This window comes from Schistocerca serialis, chromosome 9 (genome assembly GCF_023864345.2).
Source record: "Schistocerca serialis cubense isolate TAMUIC-IGC-003099 chromosome 9, iqSchSeri2.2, whole genome shotgun sequence".
In the NCBI taxonomy this organism is placed as follows: Eukaryota; Metazoa; Arthropoda; class Insecta; order Orthoptera; family Acrididae; genus Schistocerca; species Schistocerca serialis.
In genome coordinates this window covers 313,084,913-313,106,982 of record NC_064646.1, presented here as the reverse complement: position 1 = coordinate 313,106,982, position 22,070 = coordinate 313,084,913, and positions in this window count along the sequence as shown.

Sequence of the window (22,070 nt, the reverse complement as noted above, 5' to 3'; positions counted from 1 at the left end):
TAGGAGATACGTATAAAATCCTGTCACAGTTACGGGACAGACTGTGGGTTTCTTATTGCAATATAACATCTGAGTGCTGTCCTGAAATATGAATATTAATGGCAGTGATCTGCCTGGTGGTGGGTGACGCAGAAATTTCAACTCATTTGCACTTTATGGTTTAATGTGCTGTTTAATGGTGAGAAAATTGTTGTACAGTTAAGCGTCTGCACTGATACGTTTGTAGGAGTGTCTTGCTAAAAATGTACACCCGATTTTGTTTCTCCTTTTGATTACTTTCACTATCCGCTCTATAAATTACTGAGAATTTTCGTCAATGTGAGTTCCACTAATAGAGACAGCTTATTTATTTCAAAGAAATGCGTATTGACAAACGGACTCCTGGCGACTGAATTGATGTTATTTAATTACTATTGTCACATGGGCAATATTTCCTTCGCTTCACGTACGGCAGTAACCCTATGAGATTCCGAAATATCTAACGCAATGCATGATATAAAGATCCCCCGGGGATAAATATGGCCAAGATATTGTCGTATTTATCATGAACTGCTCTGCAAGTGTGAAATTCAGCTTTATCGTCAGGTCTGTCTCATTAGTTAAGATATTAACTCCCATAAAATTTCCATATGTATAACTGGAAAATGAAAAACCAACATCCCTTAACGAGTGACAGAGAACTACAAACATCCGGAACCAACCGAAAGAGTCCACTGATGAGCACGATTCCGTGTAGAATGCAGTGGGTTCAGTGAGAGCAATGTAATGATCATGAAAACGTTGAGTCCACATCAAATGTTTTTGTCTTGCTAAACGTATAGCCTATTTCTTCGAATTAATCATCACGTCATCGAGAAGAAGACTTTATTTAATCAACTAACGTACTACTTTGTGGACCAATCCTCCCAAGGAATAGGTCGACAAGCTAGAAGTGATCGATGACATTAATTCTATGGCACAGAAGATGTCGATGGTCCGAGAATGCTGCTCATACCCGCCGTGCTACTTAAAGAAATATGGTTGCAACTGATCGAAAGGTGGTTGCAACATATTCACACTTGCAGCGTCATATGAGCCGAGTAGCTATAGATCATCGTGTGGCGGTCGCAGCCCAAATTACATGCAGTACTGCACACAAGGTGCGGGATAGTCACAAAACCTAATTAGCTTACGAATATACGTCTACGATCTGAAAATATCGCTTTACTTTTCGTAATCTGTTTGTATTGTAAAATAAAATTTTAACTGTAATTTGCCAGGGCGGCGGATCTCCATTTGACAAATATAAATGGCCACAGTAGCTTCCAAGACCAAAGATAAACTGGCAGTCCCTAATAAGAGTGGCGGGTGATGCTCACTGGAGAGCAGTCGGCGTGAATAGGGCTTGCGATTTGCCTCATGCGAAGGAATATATTACATCCATGCCGCAAAAAGCCCAGCGCAAATCGTGAACTGGTTAGAGAGATCGAAACATTAAATGGGCAGCTGATTATGGTACCAAATCGGTGCGAGAGATCAAAGAAAAGGACGCAACAACGAAATATGATAGGTTACTGGCGAGTTGCTTCGAAGATTTATAAAATGAGCTTAGGAAGAACTGTATTGTATTATAACTACATCCTTTATAGAATCCCCAGATGCTGGAATACACTGACCTCTTTGCAGAATTAACTTTTGTTGACGAACACTAATGTGTCTTTTTTCCTAATGGTTGTCCCTAATTGTTGGTGCCCCTAAATCTTTTCTTTTGATTTTTTGAATGAGCTGTTTTACAGTTGTAAAACAAACAATATTACTGTTTGATGTAGTTCTTTCAGTGCCATGAACGACTAAATACACTATATTCTGTACTACAGGGTGCAGGATTTAGTAAATTTAGTCCTCACATTGCACTAACTTTGCATTATGATAAATTTTATTTGTTTTTCATATACAGATGATCTACGCAAGTGCTTAATAATAATCCTATTCAGTTACAATGTTTTTTGATGTGCTAAGGATTTAAAACTGAATGATATCATTTGCAGCAATTCCTTTTCCGTGGCTATTGCCAGCCTATCAACCGCGTGTCGGATTTTGAGTAAGATGTGCGTGACTGGTTACGTGGAAATTGTATACGAATCCTCCGAATTATAGGGGAGAGTCTTGTATCTGGGATGCTTTCCTGACTCTTACTAGCCAGCCTTGTAATAGAAATTTAATATAATTTATTACTGCTTTCTGAAAGGGTAGCTTTCAATTTGTTTCCTGCAGTCTTTTTGTTTTCAATTACAGAAGCTCACCTGGGAAAGTAAATTTTCACCCAAGGTGGAAAACAGTTCCATGGAACAGTATGATCATGTACCTGGGAGGAAATATTCCATACTAATTTTAAAATATTGTGATCGAGAAAAATTTTACCAGTATTGTATTTAATAGTCTATGAGTTGAAACTTTCTGGCAGATTAAAACTCTGTGCCGGACCGAGACTCGAACTCGGGAGTTTTGCCTTTCGCGGGCAAGTGCTCAACGTGTTTCATTACTACTCTACCACACATGAAAAATCAGTGACTGAAATCAATTTAACAAGAAATATTATCAAAAATTAGTCACAAGAAAAATTTTTTGAAATATAAATTATTGGTTTGTAACATATATTTCCATTTTCATGACATAGGAATATTGTGAAGACAATAATAAATCTCACCTCATCTGTAACCCCTAAAAGTCCTATGGCTAAATTTCTTTCATATAGAAAAAGTTCCTTAAGTGCTTCATTCGTCAGTACTTGCTGTTAAAGAAAGTGTTACAGTATTTGAGAGATGGTACTATGTTCCAAAACAAGGAATAATGTCCAGTAAAAATGGGTTCTAAAATGCATACGTTTAAAACTGTGAACATTTGATCAGTAGAACAGAACAGTTTCACAGCAGCGAGAATCGACAAGTGCTCAAAGCTCTTAAAGTATGCATTTTAGAGCTCATGTTCAGTGGACAGTATTTTGACTCACACTGCCACCTCTCAGAATATGAAACACGTCTAATACCCTTTTTCTGGACTGTTCAGGAACATCGTCGTAGCTAGGTGCAATATCTGCCGAAATGTCATCGACCATCCATTCGATTATTTCACTGCATGACTAAAAGGACTGTTTGTAGCTCCGAGAACTACACGAGGTGCTCCGACTATTATTTAATACAGTATACAAGTTTATTATTCTTCGATAAGCCTTATAGGGTGTGATCAGAAACAGTCTGAAAAGCTTGTGAGAATGTAGCGAGTAGGTTAAGCTGAGACGTAATTGTTAAAAAAAAAATCGGGACTATATGCCGTTTCCGATTTAATTAGCTTTGACGTTAGTCTAACAGCACATTGCGTGCGAAAATTCAAGTTCTTGGACGCGCTAAAAAGCGGTAATGCACAAACATCTGTAGGTCTTTGAGTTACCAGTTTTTGAAACACTCAGCATCAGTTAATCCTGTCAGATCTCGATTTGTCTGGAGGGCGGAATAATGTTTTCACACTGTTGTGCTTTCATAGGATTTTTAATGATCTTAGAAAGAAAGATTTGCCGGCCGCGGTGGCCGAGCGGTTCTAGGTGCTTCAGTCCGGAACCGCGCGACTGCTACGTTCGCAAGTTCGAATCCTACCTCGGGCATGGATGTGAGTGATGTCCTTAGGTTAGTTAGGTTTAATCAGTTGCAAGTCTAGGGTACTGATGACCTCAGATGTTAAGTCCCGTTGTGATTAGAACCATCTGAACTATATTGTATTGAGGACAAAATATGTTCCTGCTGCAGACACATCATACTAAAAATTAATGCAGAAAGTTGAAGTCAGTGGGTCTGAAGAGGTTAAAACGTTCCCTTGTCAGAAATGAGAAATGTAAGCTAAGTGAGCAAAAGGTACGTTTGTCGGCTTAAGGAAACCGGACGAAGTCATTTGGCGACACAGTCCCTGGCAATCTGCTAGACTTAGCGCTCTCAAACAAGCTTATTCGCTTCGGTGCAAACTATATCCGAATGGACGCAACGCATCGAATTTTTTTACTGAACTATTATTTATCAGCGCAACCTACCCTTCTGTATCCTTACCAGTTTTTCAGATTCTCCAGGTTATGTACACTTCATACACAGAACAAAATATCACGAATCTCAGTTTTTACTTGGTCTAATGTACTAAAGGAGGATTCGCCAAGAAACCTGCCTCTAAACTCATGAAGGAAAAATTAATGTCCCCTCAGTACCTCCACTGCCGTTCGCCGCACTTGCCGTACTACAGCAGTGCACAGCAATGCATGGCGTGCGCCGGCGGTGCTTCATCACGAGCTGCGTCGCTTGCACCGCTAACGAGGCGGGCGTCTGTTTACTCGCCTTGAAGCAATGGCCCTGTGGCTAGCGGGCTGGCGCACTGCGGCGGCACGACCGTGTCGGTATGCGTGGATGTGACGTTCTGAGCGCAGCCACCTGTTCCTGGCGACCACACAACGGAGAGCACACAGGAAACGCATTCTCGACTGAATGGCAGTAGGCTGCTCTGGGAGCCTGGTAAGGCAGACAGCGTTATGCCCAAGTTTAGTGTTCAGTATGAGTAACTGTTATATGTAAATTGAATGTGGATGCGGAAGAAAGGAGAGGAACCGGGATCAGGTTACTAGGTAGCTGCGTTAACAAGTGCGCCACCCGGGATAGTGGTCATCGCAACTGCGCGCACTGCCTGGGCACGCCTCTAGGCCGACTCGCTTAGAGCCACCTGTCCGCAGTCGCTGTCCATTTCCTCCACTTTCGCTAGTTGGAGATTCCTGCAGGAGGTCAGACGCTACTGTACATCCCCACTGAAGAAGGTGGATTCGTTGCCCATCGAGTCGAATCTGTTACCTGAATGAGTGGTGCCTGTTCATTCGGTCATGTCCGAAGGGACGAACACTAGAGTAGCTACCAAAATCAAATCAACAACTTCAAAAAAAAAAAAAAAATGGTTCAAATGGTTCAAATGGTTCTGAGCACTATGCGACTTAACTTCTGAGGTCATCAGTCGCCTAGAACTTAGAACTAATTAAACCTAACTAACCTAAGGACATCACACACATCCATGCCCGAGGCAGGATTCGAACCTGCGACCGTAGCGGTCACGCGGTTCCAGACTGAAGCGCCTTTAACCGCACGGCCACACCGGCCGGCTTCAACAACTTCCTCCTAGAAAACAACGTTATATTTATTACCAGTCTAGATCTGTATCTACAAACTCGGAAAACCGCTTTAAATCATACTAGCAATCATGCCGTACTCCTTTTTCGTGGCTCTCTGTGCCTCTATATAAGATAAAGGACCCAGACACCGTCCCTGCTCCTAATGTCGTCCCCATAGGAATTTTCGGTTGCTAAAGTTGGTAAGAAATATTGAACCATGCTTCCATACGTGAATCAATCTACAGGGTGAGTCACCTAACATTACCGCTGGATATATTTCGTAAACCACATCAAATACTGACGAATCGATTCCACAGACCGAACGTGAGGAGAGGGGCTAGTGTAATTGGTTAATACAAACCATAAAAAAAATGCACGGAAGTAAGTTTTTTAGCACAAACCTACGTTTTTTTAAATGGAACCCCGTTAGTTTTGTTAGCACATCTGAACGCATAAACAAATACGTAATCAGTGCCGTTTGTTGCATTGTAAAATGTTAATTACATCCGGAGATATTGTAACCTAAAGTTGACGCTTGCGTACCACTCCTCCGCTGTTCGATCGTGTGTATCGGAGAGCACCGAATTACGTAGTGATCCAAAGGGAACGGTGATGGACCTTAGGTACAGAAGAGACTGGAACAGCACATTGCGTCCACATGCTAACACCTTTTTATTGGTCTTTTTCACTGACACACATGTACATTACCATGAGGGGTGAGGTACACGTACACACGTGGTTTCCGTTTCCAATTACGGAGTGGAACAGAGTGTGTCCCGACATGTCAGGCCAATAGATGTTCAATGTGGTGGCCATCATTTGCTGCACACAATTGCAGTCTCTGGCGTAATGAATGTCGTACACGCCGCAGTACATCTGGTGTAATGTCGCCGCAGGCTGCCACAATACGTTGTTTCATATCCTTTGGGGTTGTAGGCACATTACGGTACACATTCTCCTTTAACGTACCCCACAGAAAGAAGTCCAGGGGTGTAAGATCAGGAGAACGGGCTGGCCAATTTATGCATCCTCCACGACCTATGAAACGCCTGTCGAACATCCTGTCAAGGGTCAGCCCAGTGCTAATTGCGGAATATGCAGGTGCACCATCATGCTGATATCACATACGTCGACGCGTTTCCAGTGGGACATTTACGAGCAACGTTCGCAGATCATTCTGTAGAAACGCGATGTATGTTGCAGCTGTTTGGGCCCCTGCAATGAAGTGAGGACCAATGAGGTGGTCGCCAATGATTCCGCACCATACATTTACAGTCCACGGTCGCTGTCGCTCTACCTGTATGAGCCAGCGAGGATTGTCCACGGACCAATAATGCATGTTCCGTAGATTCACTGCCCCGTGGTTTGTGAAACCGCTTCATCGGTAAACAGGTAGAACTGCAACGCATTCTCTGTTAATGATCATTGATAGAATTGCACTCGATGATTTAAGTCATCACCATGTAATTGCTGATGTAGCGACACACGAAACGGGTGAAAGCGGTGACGATGCAGTATGCGCATGACACTACTTTGACTCAGTCCACCGGCTCTCGCAATGTCCCGTGTACTCATGTGTGGTTTCATGGCAACAGCAGCTAACACACCAACTGCACCCGCTTCTCCTGTGACGGGCCTGTTACGGACCCGTTTGCGTGCTACGACCATACCTGTTGCAAACAGTTGGCGGTAGATGTTTTGCAATGTGCGGCACGTTGGATGCTCTCTGTCGGGGTACCGTTCTGCATACACCCTGCAGGCTTCAGCTGCATTTCGTCGACACTCGCCATAGATGAGTATCATCTCCGCCTTTTCAGAGTTCGAATACACCATGGTCACAGTTCCTACAACACTACACTATCACAGACGTCTGGTAACACTGTGTACTACAGTTGGTCTGCGTGTGGAGACGAATGCAGAATAACAATAGCAGCAAGCGCTGCATGCGGACACTGCGACAGCTAGACCAAACCACAACAGTGCACTACAGCCACACTCGTAAACACGGTCGTCATCGTAAACATGTCCCTGCAGATGCTGCTCGCCGACCGTGGCGCGTGTTTGTTACAACACGCAACTGAACGTCGGAGGTTTCAAGCGTCAACTTTAGGTTACAATATCTCCGGATGTAATTAACATTTTACAAAGCAACAAACGGCACTGATTACGTATTTGTTTATATGTTCAGATATGCTAACAAAACTAACGTGGTTCCATTTAAAAAAACGTAGGTTTGTGTTAAAAAACATACTTCCGTGCATTTTTGTATGGTTTGTATTAAACAATTACACTAGCCCCTCTCCTCACGTTCGGTCTGTGGAATCGGTTCGTCAGTATTTTATGTGGTTTACGAAATACATCCAGCGGTAACGTTAGGTGACTCACCCTGTATAGTTGTTTTAAGAATGCCGCACACAGCTCGTTTAGCTTCCGTGTACGAGGGAATTCACGTTTTCAAAGTGCAGTGAGCTAGTGCACCAATTAAATTAACAGCTTGATGTTCCCAGTGCGAGCACTGGTTTCTGCTCAAATATTGGGATTTATTTCAAGCGTATGTTGTAGTGCCTGGCGCGTAATCGGTGATGTCAGTGGTTTGCCCTTATGTTGCTCTAGCAGCCATTATAACATATCTGTTGATGTACGGTAATTTCATGCCCCTTGCAATGCCTATTTTCGTTCCTGAGACGAAATCTGGAACATTTATTTTATTCAAAATTCAATTGATTCTGTATTGAGAGACATTGTTGTTTGTTGTTGTGGTCTTCAGTCCTGAGACTGGTTTTATGCAGCTCTCCATGCTACTCTATCCTGTGCAAGCTTCTTCATCTCCCAGTACCTACTGCAACCTACATCCTTCTGAATCTGCTTTGTGTATTCATCTCTTGGTCTCCCACTACGATTTTTACTCTCCACGCTGCCCTCCAATACTAAACTGGTGATTCCGTGATGCCTCAGAACATGTCCTACCAACCGATCCCTTTTTCTAGTCAAGTTGTGCCACAAACTTCTCTTCTCCCCAATCCTATTCAATACCTCCTCATTAGTTATGTGATCTACCCATGTAATCTTCAGCATTCTTCTGTAGCACCACATTTCGAAACATTCTATTCTCTTCTTGTCTAAACTATTTATCGTCCATGTTTCACTTAAATACATGGCTACACTCCATACAAATACTTTCAGAAACGAGTTCCTGACACTTAAACCTATACTCGATGTTAACAAATTTCTCTTCTTCAGAAATGCTTTCCTTGCCATTGCAGGTCTACATTTTATATCCTCTCTGCTTCGATCATCATCAGTTATTTTGCTTCCCAAATAGCAAAACTCCTTTACTACTTTGACTGTCTCATTCATAATCTAATTCCCTCAGCATCACCCGACTTAATTCGACTACATTCCATTATCTTCGTTTTGCTTTTGTTGACGTTCATCTTATATCCTCCTTTCAAGACACTATCCATCCGTTCAACTGCTCATCCAAGTCTTTTGCTGTCACTGACAGAATTACAATGTCATCGGTGAACTTAAAAGTTTTTATATCTTCTCCATGGATTTTAATACCTACCTCGAATCTTTCTTTTGTTTCCTTCACAGCTTGTTCAGAGATTGAATAACATCGGGGAGAGGCTACAACCATGTCTCACTCCCTTCCCAACCACTGCTTCCCTTTCATGTCCCTCGGCTCCTATAACTGCCATCTGGTTTCTGTACAAATTGTAAATAGCTTTTCGCTCCCTGTATTTTACCCCTGCCACCTTTAAAATTTCAAAGAAAGTATTCCAGTCAACATTGTCAAAAGCTTTCTCTTAGTCTACAATTGCTAGGAACGTAGGTTTGCCTTTCCTTAATCTGGTTTCTAAGATAAGTCGCAGGGTCAGTATTGCCGCACGTGTTCCGATATTTCTACGGAATCCAAACTGATCTTCCCCGAGGTCGGCTTCTACCAGTTTTCCATTCATCTGTAAAGAATTCTCGTTAGTATTTTGCAGCTGTGACTTATTAAACTGATAGTTCGGTAATTTTCACATCTGTCAACACCTACTTTCTTTGGGATTGGAATTATTATATTCTTCTTGAAGTCTGAGGGTATTTTGCCTGTCTCATACATCTTGCTCACCAGATGGTAGAGTTTTGTCAGGACTGGCTCTCCCAAGGCTGTCAGTAGTTCTAATGGAATGTTGTCTACTCCCGGAGCTTTGTTGCGACTCAGGTCTTTCAGTGCTCTGTCAAACTCCTCACGCAGTATCATATCTCCCATTTCATCTTCGTCTACATCCTCTTCTATTTCCATAATATTGTCCTCAAGTACATCGCCCTTGTATAGACCCTCTATGTACTCCTTCCACCTTTCTGCTTTCCCTTCTTTGCTTAGAACTGGGTTTCCATCTGAAATCTTGGTATTCATGCAAGTGGTTCTCTTTTCTACAAAGGTATCTCTAATTTCCCTGTAGGCAGTATCTATCTTACCCCTAGTGAGATAAACCTCTACATCCTTAGATTTGTCCTCAAGCCTTCCCTGCTTTGCCATTTTGCACTTCCTGTCGATCTCATTTTTGAGACGTATGTATTCCTTTTTGCCTGCTTCATTTGCTGCATTTTTATATTTTCTCCTTTCATCAAATAAATTCAATACTTCTTTGGTTACCCAAAGATTTCTACTAGCCCTCATCTTTTTACCAACTTGATCCTCTGCTGCCTTCACCCCTTCATTCCTCGAAGCTGCCCATTCTTCTTCTACTGTATTTCGTTCCCCCATTCTTGCCAATTGTTCCCTTATGCTCTCCCTGAAAGTCTGTACAACCTGTGGTTTAGTAAGTTTATCCAGGTCCCATCTCCTTAAATTCCCACCTTTTTGCAGTTTCTTCAGTTTTAATCTACAGTTCATAACCGATAGATTGTGGTCAGAGTCCACGTCTGCCCCTGGAAAAGTCTTACAATTTAAAACCTGGTTCCTAAATCTCTGTTTTACCATTATATAATCTATCTGAAACCTGTCAGTATCTCCAGGTTTCTTCCATGTATACAATCTTCTTTTATGATCCTTGAACCAAGTGTTAGCTATGATTAGGTTGTGCTCTGTGCAAAATTCCACCAGGCGGCTTCCTCTTTCATTTCTTAGCCCCAATCCATATTCACCTATTACGTTTCCTTCTCTTCCTTTTCCCACTACCGAATTCCAGTCACCCATGACTATTAAATTTTCGTCACCCATCACCAAGTGAATAATTTCTTTTATTTCATCATACATTTCTTAATTTCTTCGTCATCTGCAGAGCTAGTTTTTATATAAACTTGTACTACTGTAGTAGGAGTGGGCTGCTTATCTATCTTGGCCACAATAACGCGTTCACTATGCGGTTTGTGGTAGCTTACCCGCATTACTATTTTCCTATTCATTATTAAACCTACTCCTGCATTACCCCTATTTGATTTTGTGTTTATAACCCTGAAGTCACCTGACCAGAAGTCTTGTTCCTCCTGCCACCGAACTTCACTAATTCCCACTATATCTAACTTTAACCTATCCATTTCCCTTTTTAAATTTTCTAGCCTACCTGCTCGATTAAGGGATCTGACATTCCACAGTCCAATCCGTATAACGCCAGTTTTCTTTCTCCTGGTAACATCGTCTCTTGAGTAGTCCCCGCCCGGAGATCCGAATGGGGGACCATTTTACCTCCGGAATATTTTACCCAAGAGCACGCCATCATCATTTAATCATATAGTAAAGCTGCATGCCCTCGGGAAAAATTACGGCCGTAGTTTCCTCTTGCTTTCAGCCGTTCACAGTACCAGCACAGCAAGGCCATTGTGGTTAGTGTTACAAGGCCAGATCAGTCAATCATCCAGACTGTTGCCCTTGCAACTACTGAAGAGGCTGCTGCCCCTCTTCAGGAACCACACGTTTGTCTGGCCTCTCAACAGATACCCCTCAGTTGTGGTTTATTTTACTTTTTTCTACTGAAAACGGCAAAAGGAGAGAAATGGATTCGTTGCAAAAAGTGCTAGGTTTGTTATCACGAAACACGCTAGCTACCTGAATATACAAATTGTTATGTCTGTGTAAGGGGAAGAAACTAACGATCAAAGTCCGAAAACAATTTATTGAACTGTTCAATTAACCAAAACAAATTGTCCAAGTATAACACCAACACGAAACAGTGATCCATCTTCGAACCACAACTACATACAAGAATAATATAGAAAACAACTGAAATAATTCCCTAATAGAGACTTCTCCGATATACCAAGCCTAATCGAGATATCAGCGAGAAGATGCAAGCTGGGATGCGGGGCGGCAGCTATCCACATCTGCTGGCTGTCGATGAACTGCCGATGTTCGACCGAAGGCCGGCCTTTACAGCGCTTTGGCAGATAAGTACCTCGGAACTACTTTCCATCATGCGGTTTGACGTGTGAAAATAGTTCTGGGATCTGCAGGAACCTCCTCCTTATGTTTATGTGGGCTGGTAGTGGCCCTGGGGGCCACTGTTGTCTGTGCTGTGTTGTTGTTGTTGTTGTTGTTGTTGTTGTTATGGCCATTCATCAATATTGCCTGCCGGTTGTGTAGTGCTTCAGTGTGCCTGCGAAGTGGGCAATCCGCAGCTGCAGGCTGTCAGTTTGATTGCTGATACTCTAGGCGCCGTGATGTCTGGTGGAGAAGGCCACAGCGCAAATTTATGTGTGACACATGTTTAGAAGGCTGAAAATAACGTTGAAACATTGTTCATTCATGTCCTTCAGGTGATTTATAACAGCAAAAGTGTTTGACAATATTATAATGGAGAAAAAAACATTTAAATTAACTTCTCTTTCAAGAAATTTTATGGGGGACGGAACTCCGAAGACAATATTTGTATTCCTGTTTTTGCAGCCTTAAATTCTATGTCATATACTGACTTAAATATGTTATTAGAATTGAATTGTAAGTTGCCTGCAAGAGGAGAATAAATTCAGAGCTATACGTAGGAACTCGTAAACTTTTTCATAAACTTTCAGGGTTTCTATAAAACCTGACCTACGACGGTGACGAAATTTACCACCTAAAGTTTCTAATATTATTAATCAGATAAATACGCAGGAATATGGTTTGGTTCAATAATTCACCCACTGAAAATATCACTGTTTGCTGTAGATCTGGGAAGCGAGTGTTTGCCAGCCACTGCATACAATAACCGGGTCCAGTCATGTTAAGGTGACCACCATCTATGTTGGACATTAATGTGCAATAACCACTCATAGCACCAGGAGAGGAGCGTATACAGAGCTTGTCGTGAGGATGCAGAAAACAGAGATATTTATATGATGTCATAAGGCCCATGACGGGCGGATTTCGGACCAAGGGTGGAAGCATTTCCGAAACAGCTGAATTTTTAAACTGTTTGTGTGCTACGATTAAAGCATACCATGCATGACAAAACGGATCCGCCCAAAACCAGCTCCGAGGCAACTGCGGTGCACGACGAGTCATAGACGACAGGGGCCAACGACGACTGTGGAGATATGTGCAGGCGAATGTGCAGGCGAATGCAACTATTGAGTTACTGACCACCCAGAAGAACCAACTGACTACCAACAATGTCTCCTCAGCGCTGCTGTGAATGGGTCTCTGCAGCAGGGGCCTGGTTCATACACCCACAGTGACTGCTGTTCATCGGCGAAGACGGCTGGAATTTGCGCGGCTGTGCCGTAACTGGACCTCCACTGATTGTCGAAAGCTGGCCTTTACAGATGAATCACGTTTTATGCTCCCTCGGATAGATTGCCGTTGGCGCGTGCAGCATGAAACGTCTGAAAGCAAGCACCTAGCAACAGTCGTCAGAAGGATCCAGGTCCGTGGAGGGAGCTTTATGCTCAATGGAATGTTTTCGTGGCATTCCCTGGGTGATCTCGTCATTCTGGAAGGCACAATGGATGAATACAAGTATACATCTCTCCTTGGAGTTCATATCTACCCATATATGAAGGCCTTATTTCAATAGTGGTACAAGTCCATTTTTGTTCATATTGAGATACAGAGTCCTAAAGTTAAATGAGTGCTGAATAATCTGCAGTTGAGATACCAGAAATATTCAAGCATACGGTTTTTTGCTAGAGATGAACCTTTCTTTCTGTTTGTTTGGCTCATTAATTTCAGAAGCATTACAGACAGAAAAGGGGAGGTAATGGACTTCTATCACTATTGAAATAAACCCTTCATATGTGGTGTGTTTTTCCTCGCCACGATGGCATCTACCAGCCTGACTATGCAACGTGTGACACAGCCCAAAGTGTACGTTCGTAGTTCAGAGGGCACCACGATGAGTTTAGCTTTCTCTCTTGACCACCAGACTCCCCAGATTTAAACCCAGTCAAGAATTTGCCGGACCACCTCGATCGGGGTCTTCACGCCATGGATCATCACCCGAGGTCGAGTAAAGCTGACCACTGTCCTGGATTCGTCATGGCTTCACATTCCTGACGGTACCTTCCAGAACCTAGCTGACTCCCTTTCTGCACGTCTCGCAGCCGTCTGCGCTGCCAAAGGTGGTTATGGAGCCTTATTTATTTAATTTAATCGTATGGCTAGGGCCCCCACGGCGGACAGAGCGTTCGCCAGGTGCAGGTCTTTCAATTTGACGCCACTTCGGTGACCTGCAGTCGATGACAATGAAAGTATGATGATGAGGACACAACAACACCCAGTTCCTGCGCTGAGAAAATTCCCCGACCCAACTGGGAATCGAACCCGGTCTCAGAGGATTGACAATCTGTCACACTGACCATTCAGCTACCGTGGACGGACATGCAGGCTTATGACACGTTTTCATATCTATTGGACTGTTTAGTGTGTATTACAGGTATTTGGAATTACTGTTAAATATTCACTTAAAAATTTTGATAACAGGTTTAGTATTATACCTGGTTAAGTAAAAAACCGCGATTCCTCGTCTCAGTTCAAGACGAAAGTTTGTCTTGCGAAACGTAGTTCCGCCAAGAGATTTAATAGAGATGTGATTAAAAACGAGGTTCTGCCAACGCAGTAATTGTGGGGTCAAGAACAGGTAGCATAAACTGCCCATTGTGCCACAGCTGTCCCATTAGCTCTGTGAGATGAGTGCTCTTTTTTTCGGTTAAAACATCAAATTGATTTCCCCTCCTGTGGGTTCGGCGGTAAGAATAGGCTCGCAGTATTCTTGCCTGTCGTAAGAGGCGACTAAAAGGAGATTCAACTCTTTTGGCCTTTCATGTGTTGGTCCCCATTAGGGTTTCACCTCCAATCTTCCAAATTCAACAGAAGTACGAGCCTTTTGGGGAAGGACACCTTATGTGGTGCACCATAAGTCCTCTGTGCCTTAAGACCTTGGCACTCTTCATCGTTTTGGCATCGTAACTGCGCCCACCATCCATAATTTTGGGCATACACACCTGATAGGTTGCTTAAGTGACACCCTTAGTGCGTCACCATCTCCACCCAAAATAATTATGGACTTTCCATGGCACCCAACATCCAGCACGGTAGTCAGCCTGTTGTGGTGGGGTCGTCATGTACCCTCTAGGTTGTAGCCCCCTGACAACACAGGGATCGTACTGCCAATGCCTGAGCTGCCACCTCCCCATGTAAGCCAAGGAGTAGCTGCCAGTCTCTGGGGGCATCGGGACTACTGGCAATGGCCATCCTGCTAGGTGGCCATTGCTGCAGATAGGTGGCGCCTGTGGGGAGGGCCCCTGGTCGGAGTGGGCGGCATCGTGGCGGATGAAGTGGATGAAGTCTCAATCCGGTGGTAGAACGACTGCCAACGTCTCTAAGCGCGGTAAGGTAGACTTTAACGCTCTGACATATAACACCAATTTGTTCCCTTCCCTAGTCACGCCCTGGGAGGGACGTAGGGCTGCTGACAGACAGGAGCCGTATTCACCGCAATACCTTATGTGCAGCAGAACTGATTGGGATTCATTTTTGGGGTCTAAGCCTTTCTTCTTTGTGACCAATCTTGAAGATAAGTTTGGGGAAGTGGCGTCTATTTTCAAAATGAGGAGTGGGGCCATTCTGATACAAGCAGCTTCATCTACACAGTCACAGACATTAGTCACCTGTGAGAAGCTCGATGACATACCCATTAACATCACTCCCCATAAATCCCTAAATTTGGTCCAGGCGATTATCTTTCATAAAGATATTCTGCTACAGTCTGTTGACGAGCTACGGGAGAACCTGGCACTACGAGGTGTACACTTTGTTCGTCGTGTCTGTAGGGGACCCAAGGATAATAGGATCGCTACCGCTTTCCTCCTGGCCTTTGAGGGCGACTGATTGCCTGAGAAGGTCCAGGTCATGATCTACCGGTGCGATGTCCCGCCCCCTATGCGATGCTTCCAGTGCTGGAAATTTGGACACATGTCCTCCAGGTGCACTGCCAGCCCCACGGGTCGAGATTGTGGACGACCTTTGCATCCTAATGCTCCATGTGCTCCGCCTTCCACCTGTGTTAACTATGGGGAGCATCATTCTCCCTGCTCGCCAGCCTGTGCAGACTACCAACGAGAGCGGAAGATTTAAGAAATTAAGAACCTGGACCGTTTAACTTACCTAGAGGCAAGGAAGAAGCTAGAACGGTTCAACCCCACACCTATGTTGAGGAGCTATGCTGCTGCAACACTGACGCCACCAGTTCCTGCAAAGAATCCTTTCTCAGTCGGCCCACAGAACAGTCATGTTACGACTGCCCCACCACTAGAATTGGGCCACTCTATCTTCCACTACTCCCACAACACCCGGTTTGGGAGGAATGCACCCCGAACAACCAGGGACATCCATCCCCACTTCTCAGCTGGAGAAGCAGCAGCTTCCTCGAGCTGCTCAGCTGGAGAAGTAAGAGCCTCCTCTGGCCTCACTCATTAGGAAGGGGTCCCTTGGGGGAGTCCCTTCCAATGACTCACAAGACGCTAGCCAGTGGCTGAAGCAGCCATCAGCTGCTGGTCCAAGGGCTTCGCACTCTGCCTCTGTTCCTCATAATGCATCAGGAAAGCTCTCCCAGCATGCGAACCCTCCTCCCAAAGACAAGAGAGAGAAGAGGAAGCTCTCTAAGAAGAATAAGGACCCGGTGGTTCCCGCGCCACAGCTTCCTGTCAGCTCAGCCTCTGAAGATGAGGTCCCCTGATGACCTGGATCTCGCTGTCTCCTCAGAAACGATGAAAGTTGCGACGTTAGTCACTCAGTCGGTGGCACCATGTGACCCTGCGAAGTAATTTGCCTTTTCAGTGCCTTCATGCCCCTACATGAAACGCTTTGTACAATCCTCCAGTGGAATTGTGGCGGTTATTTTAGCCATCTACCTGAGCTACGACAGCTTCTAAGCATGACATCTGCTTTCTGCATTGCCCTCCAGGAAACCTGGTTCCCGGCAATGCGGACCCCGGCCTTTGTGGTTCCAGGGGCTATTACTCTAACTGTAGCGTTTACAATAGCGTGTCAGGTGGAGCCTGCGTGTATGTCCTTACCTCTGTATATAGTGCCCCTGTGCTCCTTCAAACATCATTGGAAGCTGTAGCTGTCAGAGTAAGGACTACCCAGGACATAACCGTCTGCAGTGTCTATCTGCCTCCAGGTGGGATAGTCCCCATGACCGAATTGGCTGCACTTGTCACCCAACTCCCCACGCCTTTTCTTCCCCTGAGAGATTTTAACGCCCACAATCTCCTGTGGGGTGGAACGAAGATTACTGGCCGAGGCAGAGCTGTCGAGAAGCTCATCTCCCAACTCGACCTCTGCCTCTTAAACACTGGCGCCGCCACACATTTCAGTGTGACGCATGGCACGTTCTCGGCCATAGATCTGTCGTTGTGCAGCCCAGGGCTTGTACCATCAGTCCACTGGAGAGTCCATGACGACTTGTGTGGTAGTGACCATTTTCCCATCTTCCTTTCACTACCTCAGCGTCGCTTCCCTGAACGCTTGCCTAGATGGGTATTTAGCAAGGCAAACTGGGAAGTGTTCTCCTCTGCTGCCACTGTGGAATCTCTCCCCCACGGTACCATCGATGTGGCGGTTGAGACACTGACTGCAGCGATGGTTTCCGCTGCGGAATGTGCCATTCCTCGTATGTTAGGGTGCCCCCGGCGAAAGTCAGTGCCTTGGCGGTTGCAGGAGGTCGCTGAAGCCACTAAAAAGCGTCGGCAGGCTCTTTAGCCACATCAGCGGCACCCGTCTTTGGATAACCTCATTTTATTCAAACGTCTCCGTGCTCAGGTCCGGCGGCTCATCAAAAGGCGGAAACAGGAGTGCTGGTTCAAAATGGTTCAAATGGCTCTGAGCACTATGGGACTCAACTGCTGAGGTCATTAGTCCCCTAGAACTTAGAACTAGTTAAATCTAACTAACCTAAGGACATCACAAACATCCATGCCCGAGGCAGGATTCGAACCTGCGACCGTAGTGGTCTTGCGGTTCCAGACTGCAGCGCCTTTAACCGCACGGCCACTTCGGCCGGCTAGGAGTGCTGGGAGAGGTACATTTCCACCATTGGTTCCCGTACTTCACCCTCCCAGGTGTGGATGAAGATTCGGAGCATCTTTGGATTGCAGCACCCTACAGGTGTCCCAAGGCTTTCCATCAATGGAGCGCTATGCACCGATGCCAGTGCAATAGCCGAGCATTTCACCCAACACTATGTTCGGGGCCTCTGCGTCGGGGAATTACCCGCCTGCATTTCGTGCGCTAAAACGCCGGGAGGAAGGCAAAGGACTTTCTTTTGCTTCTCGCCACACTGAGGCGTATAACGCCCCATTTAGTTTGTGGGAACTGCAAAGCGCCCTGGCACGGTGCCCCGATACAGCCTCTGGACCAGATGGCATCCACAATCAGATGCTCAAACACCTGTCCCCAGACCGTCAGCGATGTGTTCTTGCCATCTTCAACCACATATGGGGCGATGGTGTCTTTCCGTCGCAGTGGCGCGAAAGTACCATCATTCCGGTTCTGAAGCCTGGTAAGAACCCGCTTAATGTGGATAGCTATCGGCCCATCAGCTTAACAAACACTCTGTGCAAGCTACTGGAACGTATGATGAGTCGACGTCTGTGTTGGCTGCTCGAGTCTCGGGGTCTTCTGGCTCTGTGCCAGAGCGGCTTCCGTCGGGGCCGTTCCACCGCCGATACTTTGGTCTTTCTTGAGTCTGCAATCCACACTGCTTTTTCCAGGCGCCAACACCTCGTCTCCATCTTTTTCGACCTCTCCAGAGCATATGATACGACGTGGCGGCACCATATTCTCGCCACGTTGCGCGGGTGGGGTCTCCAGGGCTCTCTCCCCATTTTTATTAAGAATTTTTTATCTGATCGGACATTCCGCGTTTTACTTGGCACATCCCATAGTTCACTTCATGTCCGGGAAAACGGCGTACCACAGGCTCTGTATTAAGCGTGCCACTTTTCCTTGTTGCCATTAATGGCCTTGCAGCAGCAGTGGGGTCGTCTGTCTCACCCACGTTATATGCTGACGATTTCTGCATCTTTTTCAGCTCGTGCACCATTAGTGTTCCAGAACGTAGGTTGCAGGAGCCATACGCAAGGTGCAGGCGTGGACCCTCGCCCATGGGTTTCACTTTTCTCCTGCGAAGACTTGTGTTATGCACTTTTGTCAGCGTCGAACTGTCCATCCCCACCCTGAGCTCTATCTTTAGGATGCCATGCTCAGGGCTGTTGACACTTACCGTTTTCTGGGATTGCTGTTCGATGCCCAACTTACATGGCTTCCACATCTTCGTCAGCTCAAACGTCAGTGCTGCCAGCATCTGAATGCCCTTCGCTGCCTCAGCAACACAACTTGGGGTGCAGATCGTAATACGCTGCTGCGGTTCTACAAAGCCCTCATGCTGTCCCGACTCGATTATGGGAGTGTGGCGTATGGCTCAGCGTCGCCCTCAGCGTTGCAACTGCTGGACCCCATTCGCCACAGTGGGGTTCGACAGGCGACAGGAGCATTCCGCACCAGCCCTGTTAATAGCCTACTTGCTGAGGCTGGAGTTCCTCCACTTCGGGTCCGGCGTCAACAACTCTTAGCCAACTATCCTGCATACGTCCGTTTGCCCCGTCACCCTAACTACGGTCTCCTTTTCGCTAATGCGGCAGTCCATATCCCACACCGGCGGCCGCGATCAGGCCATACAATTGGGGTCCGTGTTTGGTGACTCCTTAGTGAACTCGACTCTTTGCCTCTTCCATCTGCTTTCCAGGTCCACCCACATACACCACCTTGGTGTATTCGTCGCCGCAGCTTTGGCTGGAGCTCTCAAGATGGCAAAAAGATTCAGTTCCTCCTGCAGTCTTGCGCCGCCAATTGCTTGCTCTCTTAGATGCATCCCGTGACTCTGAGGTTATCTACACCAATGGCTCGATGGTTGATGGCCATGTGGGGTACGCTCATGCTCATGCGGACTGTGTAGACCAGAGCTCCTTGCCGGAAGGCTGCAGTGTTTACACCGCAGAGCTAACAGCCACTTTTCATGCCCTTGACTGTATTCGTACCAGCACTGGAGGGTCCTTCGTCATTTGCAGTGACTCTCTCAGTAGTCTACAGGCTCTTGACCAGTGCAACCCACGCCATCCCATTGTTGTTGCCATCCAGGAGTCCGTTCACGCTCTTGAACAGCGTGGACGTTCGGTGGTGTTCATATGGATCCCGGGACACGTTGGGATAGCGGGAAACGAACTCGCCGACAAGTTAGCCAAAGAGGCTACCCGTAAACTGACGTTGGAGATCGGCCTCCCGGCAACTGATCTCCGATCAGTGTTGCGCCGTCGGGTCTTTGGGATGTGGGGAGACGAATGGCGCACCACCCAACAAGCTGCGGCGAGTAAAGGAGATCACGACTGTGTGGGATTCCTCCATGCGGGCGTCTCGCAGGGATTCTGTTGTTTACTGTAGGCTCCACATTGGTCAGTCTTGGCTGACGCATGGTCATCTGTCGAGTCGAGAGGACCCCCCTCATTGTCGCTGTGGTGCAAACATGACGGTGGCGCATATGTTGTTGGAATGTCCTATTTTAACCGCCCTCAGGCGAACTTTTAATCTCCTGGATGATTTATCATCTCTTTTAGGTGACAATGTCTCTATGGCAGATCGGGTTTTAAGTTTCATTCGCGCAAGCGGCTTTTGTCGGTCCATCTAATTTTATTGGATCACCCTTTTTTCTTCTGCATTTTTTACTTAGTTTTGTGTTGTAATTCGACTCCACCCTAATCTTTTAGGCTGGAGGTTTTGCAGAGTGGCTGGCTCATCCTTTTATTTTCGTGTTCAGCCAACCACGGTCCTCTGCTTCACAGTTTTAATTCTTTGTGCCTTTCTTCTATATGTTTTTTTGTTACTGTGCTCCATTTTCCATGTTGCCTTACCATTGACCTTGGGGCATTTCATCCCCCGGAATTTTTATTTTAGTGCTTAGCCTGATAGGTGGATGGTTTCAGTATGTTCTGTGTGTTTATGAAACAAGAGACCGATGACCTTTGCAGTTTGGGCCCTTTAATCTTTAAACCAACCAACCATAAAATTGATTCCAATGCGGAATCTTGTGTACTTCTTTCTGTTAGTGTTACCTTTATTTAAATCAAACAAGATGTGCTTCCGACAGTTAGATGTAAACGATCACTTTGTTTCGTCCATGACACAAATAAAGCCAACAGAAAGCAATAGTCCGTACAGTAACATCGGCCATTGAGGCGCAAAGGACACAACACGTATTGATTGGTGACTCCATGGAGTGTTGCGTGCACCACGACCAAATAGTAGATAGAATTGGAAGGAAATTCAACATTGGCCGTATTTTGTTGTTTTATTGTCAACAAAATCGATTTTCTGTCACTTAGTGACCATTCTCAAAGCTAGAAGTTAAAAATTTTCACATAACGATCAGAGAGTATAAAACAGAAATTCACAACTACACCTGCATATGAACATAACAATTGGTACGAACATACCTGTAATATACAATTAAAATTGGTAGGCACTGGTATCAACCTATAACCACAAGCTTAGAGCGATCACATAAACTGAGGCCGCTGTTTACATGCACCTGTACAGCAGACCTCGGTGTGACAGGGCTTGGGACGCTGTCTATGTGATATGTGTCACGTGAAGACTTAATATTACTGGTTTTGCAAGATATTAACACAAAATATCTCTTGAGCATTTGTTAATCATGAAGTAATTCAAATTTAAAATCTACTTAAAAACGTAGCAGACGAAGGGGCAAGGAAACATCTAAAATACAGTGGCGTATTGTTTTTAAAAAACCAACTTACAAAATATAAAACAGATCGATAATAAGTTGTCAGAGTGCAGGACAAGTAAAAGAGAAAAAGAAAATGAAAAAGAATAATATATGAATAACATGAAATGAGGTATAACATAGTTAAAAAAAAAAGAAAAAAACATAGTACCCACCATCTTGCGTGTTTGAATAAGTGCTGGATATCGTGCATAACCTAATTTTCATTTCTCTACAGTACGATGTACATTTCTGGACTAAGTGTCACTATTACCTGTCCTTCCTAATGATGGTTTCTTGATGTATGATGTATACTACTTGTTCACACCTTACATTTTAAATGTATTTCAATAACTCAATTAGAATTATAGGTATTTCTTAAGTCTGCTTTTATTTCATATGGGTCCCACTGCTACTAACAGTTATGTAAAATCAAATTATTTTTATTAATGTTCAAAACCGGTTGCTTGGCAGTTTTATTACAGTTTTATCAATCTGTTTATGTATGTATGGGTTCTGACCCAGTGCTTACGTGGAAGTGTACAACCAGTGTTATAAAATATGTCAGCTTGTCCAAATGGGGCGAATGATATGTACATAATCGCGTCGTTAAATATGATAACAAAATTGTAGGTCTACGCCCTCAAACCTTTATT